Source organism: Eptatretus burgeri, unplaced genomic scaffold (genome assembly GCF_056783735.1).
Source record: "Eptatretus burgeri isolate ZD-2024b unplaced genomic scaffold, Ebu_testis_v1 Ebu_testis_scaffold_887, whole genome shotgun sequence".
NCBI classification, from domain to species: domain Eukaryota; kingdom Metazoa; phylum Chordata; class Myxini; order Myxiniformes; family Myxinidae; genus Eptatretus; species Eptatretus burgeri.
Window position 1 is genome coordinate 1,499 of NW_028222836.1, and position 5,786 is coordinate 7,284.

General features: G+C 42.0%; 1 pseudogene; it reads right to left on the reverse strand.

Annotated features, from left to right (window-relative positions):
* Positions 1–286: 286 nt before the first annotated feature.
* Positions 287–5,096, reverse strand: LOC147007033 (uncharacterized; annotated as a pseudogene).
* Positions 5,097–5,786: the final 690 nt, after the last annotated feature.

Here is a 5,786-nt window from a genome sequence, read left to right on the forward strand (position 1 = left end):
TGTCTACAAACACCGATCAATTAGTGCAAACCCAAATCCTTGTGGAAAATTCTGGGGAGCCAATCAAAGTTCGGGTGCTCAGAGGGCCTGCACGAAGAAAATCGGAAAATTAACTTTTGCCAATATTAAATTGTGGGATGTCTAACTAGGGGTTTTTTGGGGTGCTGAATTGATTCCAACCATTCTTTTGAGAAGAAAACTCTCCTTAATCATATAAAATGTATTTTACTGACATTTTTAACAGAAATGTGCTCAATGGAAATGTCGCTTCGTCAGCTTTTACAACCTTATTCATCAAACTCTCCAGTATCTTCCTCACTCCTCTTGTCATCCACCTGGTTTATGTTCAGGCAAGAGTTACCATGACAGATGCCACAAGCAGAAATACACTTGACTCCTTGCTTTTTACAGCAGCAGCTGAGTGAGCTGCAGTCCCCCGCACAGTTGCAGCTGGCAAACGTCAGGAGTTAGTCAGGTGCAATGGGGTCTGCAGAAGGGACTGGTGCATATCTTTGCTCATTGAGTTGCCATCCATAGTCCCGGGCATCCAACGATGAACTTTGCAGCATCAGCCAGTCTCTAGTCTGGAGGTAAGCTTGGAGAGAGTGCTGTGCTGCAGCTCCTGTTGATTGGGGGAGTTTCTCAGGTTTTATGCTCCCAGTAGCAGCTCGCTTGCTGAAGATGTCGAATCTCAAGTCTTCCAAGTCTTTGGAGGATTTCCCATGGAACATGAGCAAGATAAGATCACAGCCTGCTTTAATGATATCACCTTTCTCAGCTCGGATGTCCATAAACACGTCCATTGCCCTCTCTGCTTCATCAGTCTTGAAGAGCTTGCTAAGCAAGGTTGGTTTGCTGAACCCAAAAATTGCAGGCACTGCATCGCAGCCAGAGAAGCTGTGCAAGAAGATGAGATACCTCCGATATATCTCTGGGAGGGCCTCTCGGATCTTTCCGACATCGTAGGATGTTTCTTTGGCTGTCGTGAGGAAGATCGGATGGTCTGCAACATGATGAATCATCATAACCAGGACGTCTGCGTCCTCAGCCCTCACCTCTTCAGGGGACTCTCTTGCCTCATCTTGAGCTGCGCAGACGATGGAGGTGTCAGCATCATCGGAGCATTGCTGTACACTGATTCCATTCATAGTAAATGTCTCAGCAAGGAGCAGAACGAGCTGGGCTTTGTTGTTCTTGTTATCGAGGAAGTTTTCTCTTGCAATAATGATTTTGAGATCCAGACGAAGCTGAATTTCACAGCATGCATTCTTTGTTCGTCTCAAGTGGTCATGGTCCTTGGTGGAGCTGCCATATCCGTCAAGGTGGATATACTTCTCGCACGACTGTAAAACTCTGTTTTACAATCCACATGGTATCTCTACTTGCTTTCTTCTCCATTGTTCCAGTCCTCATTACGTCTCCCGATCAACGCCGCATCGCCCACAAGCTCAGAATGTGATAAAATCCGTGGGTGGCCTTTATTGGAGATCTTTGAGAGCGTATGCTTTTCAATCCCGGAACCACCACAGATGAAACACCTCAAGGCAGGTTCAGTCACATCCTTGTCCATGCTGTTCTAAAAAATAAGACGATTTTTTGTAAACAACTGACAGGACATGAAATTTTGACACAAAACAGACAGAACACACATGCAGTGATGTGTTTTAACATTAATAAGTCCAGTCTACGTTGAACATATTCAACTTCTATTGAGTCCAGTACACAAACATTTTATAGCTAAAAGCTCTTAGCTAATGTCAGCTAACATGTAATTATACTGAGCATGAGTACAAGTATAACCAACAATATAGCAGTGGTTTCAAAAATGTTGTGTGCTGGTTTCAGCACAATTTGAACAATCTGAATCATTTGAGCCAAATTACCGCAAAACACAGTCTGAGATAGCTAAAAATGTATCATATCAATATTTTACGGCCAGCGATTCATTTTTCCTCAAATCTAATGGTTGGAATCAATTCAGCACCACAAAAAACCTCAAGTTAGACATCCCACAAGTCAATATTGGCAGAAGTTAATTTTTCCGATTTTTTTCGCACAGGCCCTCTGAGCACCCGAACTTTGGCTCCCCAGAATTTTCCACAAGGATTTGGGTTTGCACTATTTAATTGGTGTTCTTAGACACCGAAATGTATACGTCAGTGAACAAATTTTTTGTTAAGCAATCTTTTCACAGATGGTCAATACAATTTGCTAAAATTCCCTAACTATAAAAAAGTTGTGGACGGATTCGGAGGAAACTTGGTGGACAGGTTGCGTGTGTGGAAACGACAAAGTGTATCGATTTTGGTGAAGATCCAGATCTGGATCTGGATATGAGAATTATTTAATTTTTAAAGTGATTCTTCACCATTGAGAGATTGGGCAAAAAACGATATAATACTGCAGAGCATGATATTTACCTCTGCTGCGAAAGGTAAAGGAGGTTATGTTTTCACCCCTTTCTGTCTGTTTGTCTGTCTGTCTGTCTGTCTTCTTTGTGTAAAGAATATCTCAAAAAGTTGTGGACGTATCCGGATGAAATTTGGTGGAATCCCGGTGAAATCTGGATGTGTGACAAGGAAGAAATGTTTCAATTTTGGTGAATATCCGGATCCGGATCCGACTACTAGAATTTTTTTATTGATTATTCTCCATTGAGAGATCGGGCTAAAAATGATATATAGCACGACATCTCAAAAAAGATGTTGACGGATTCGGACGAAACGTGGAGGAAAGGTTGGGTGTGTCGCAAAGAAGAAATGATTCGATTTTGGTGAAGATCCGAATCCGGATCTGGATAGGAGAATTATTTAATTTTTGAATTGATTCTTCACCTTTGAGAGATAGGGCGAAAAACGACAGAGTACTGTATGGCGTGGTATTTCAAAAATGTATTGTGCCCTATATGTTGTGGCTCAAGCATTATGAGGTAGAGGTATGTGCTTAACTGACTGCCCTTCTAGTTCAAAAATGCAATGGGCCTTAAATGTTCTCGTGGATCAGGCATTATGTGGCAGAGTACGTGCCCTACGGCATGCCCGTCTATTTACAAATCTATTGAAAAGAAAAGCTGAAATATCTTGCATCAATAAGTATTCATCCCCTTTGCTATGACACTCCAAACTGAGCTCAGGTGCATCAAATTTCCTTTCATCATCCTTGTGATGTCTCTACAACTTGGTTGGAGTCAACCTTGGCCAATTCAATTGATTGGATATGATTTAGAAAGAATCATACCTTTCTATATAAAGTGTTACAGTTGTCAGTGCCTGTCAGAGCAGAAAATCTACCATAAAGTGCAAAGAACTGTACGTAGAATTCTGAGATCGAATTGTGAGGTGGCATCGATCTGGGGAAGGCAATTTCTGGGGAAGGCAATCATCGATAAAAGACAATTTCTGGAGTGTTGAAAGTTTCCAATAGCTCACAGAGTAAGCTCCATCATTAGGAAAATTTAAAGAATATTGAACTATCCAGACACTTCCGAGAGCTGGCTGTCCGACCACATTGAGCAATGGGGCAAGAAGAACCTTGGACAAGGAGGTGAAAAAGAACCCAATGATTTCTCTGACAGAACTACAGAGATCCTTGGCTGAGATGGGAGAACCTACCGGAAGGACAACAGACTCTGCAGCACTTCATAAATCTCGGCTTTACGTGAGAGTGGCCAGACAGAAGCCACTCTTGAGAAAAAGGTGCATGACAGCATGCCTGGTGTTTGGCAACAGGCATGTAAAAGACTCTTTGAGCATGAGGAAAAACATTCTGTCACCCGATGAGACAAAAATTGAACTCTTTGGCATGAATGCAAAACACTACATCTGGCAGAAACCGAGTGCAGCTCATCACCCATCGAACATCATCCTTACCGTGAAGCAGACTTGTGCCAGCATCATGCTGGAAAGGATAGAGGGAATAATGAATGAAGTGAAATACAGGCAAATCCTTGAAGAGAACCTTCTTCAGAGTGCAAAAGACCTGAGACTGTGATGATGATTTGTATTCCAACAGGACAATGATGCCAAGCATACAGCCAAAGCAAGTGGAATGCTAAGGAACAAGAATGTGAAAGTCCTTGAGTGGCCCAGCCAAAACCCAGACTTGAATCCCATTGATATTCTGTGAAAATTAAAGACTTGAAGATTGCTGTTCACTGACACTCCCCATCCAACTTGACAGAGCTTGAGCAACTCTGCAAGGAAGAATGTGTAAAAAATGCCCAAATCTAGATTAGTAGACATGTGAAGTGACATTTGACTTCAAATCGTGATGCAAAGGTCCCCTTTGGTAAGGAAGTTCCTTGGGGTCATAGAAACAAATTTATCCAAAGACACACGTCATATCTCAAAATCCAAGATGGCCGCCATCGACCATTTTGGAAAACATGGCCCAGTCAGAGCTCATGAACCGTTTGTCATAGAAACTATTATTATACATGTTTTCTTACTAACCTGAGGTCACTGAATTCATTTCCGGTGACAATTTTGCTTTCTGATGGATTTATAGGTCAAATCATAGACAAAAACACATAAATGTTACATTCATTCTAAAATGTATGAGAAAAAAAATTGTGAGAACGAGACATGACTTAACATGTCTACTATATGATGGTTAGGTCAGACCCAACTCAGAAATGGTTTTCTCATGCTGAATTTAACTACACATGAGTTATTCACATAATGTATCTATGTTATGTGACCTTTAATTTTTAATTTCAGATTCAAAGTGACGAATCCAAATGAGTTCCGATAACTGTGAAAGCACGCCTGCCACGATGGACTGGAGCCTATGTTTTATATGTCAATCAGACGAGAGTCATAATCCAACTTCGGATCCCTCATCATCTGTTAAATTGAGAAACAATCTTGAAAGACTTTCAGCCACTTTCATACAGGTTGTGAACAATATCAAGGAACTCAATGAATTAGGTGAGCTGACTGATTTTGTATTCGTAGAGAATACTGGTGACAGTGATACTCAGAATATAGTGCAGCTGATGATGTCCAATCATGTAGTGTGGCACAAAGCTTGCAGGAATGCTGTTGACAATCACAAAGTGCAGAGCGCCAGGAATAAGCATCAAGGACAAGCGTCATTTAGCCCGGTAAAAACTCGTGCAGCCAGGTCAGTAACATAGACATCACCCTCTACATCCTTGAGCGAACCAGTTGACACTCCGTTTCTCTTTTGTGATGAAGTGGGCAACAAGAAATAGCTCAGAAAAGCTGCTACACTTGGCTTGGATAAAAAAAATAAATGACTGTGCTCAGCTGTTGGGCGACAAACGCCTGTTGTCTGAACTGTCCGCTGGTGACTTGATCATTATCAATGCCGTCTATCATCGTGCGTGCCCGACTCGGCTGTATAGGAAGGTGGAGACGGTCGGATGTGACATCACTGATAGTCATAACATGCAGGTGATGAGAGCACATGTTCTCAATGAGTTTCTTGACTTTATTGAAGATAACCGTGGTTTAGGGGAGTCGCGAGCAATGGCTCACTTGACGACCCTTTATGATGAGCATATTGCTGCTCTCGGCTTTCCCGACATCAAATGCAATACAACACGCCTTAGAGAGGACATTGAGTGCATGATTCCTGACATCAAGGCAGTAAAGATTAACCGTTGCTGGTCTGTTGTTTTCGACAATGACCGATCCGAAGCTATAGTTGATATGAAAGACAACACATCAACTGAAATCTCCACCCTGCACAAAGCAGCCAAGATCCTCCATCGAGAATAGCTTCAAATGCGGCAAGCTTTTACGGGTTCCTTCTTTACCTCA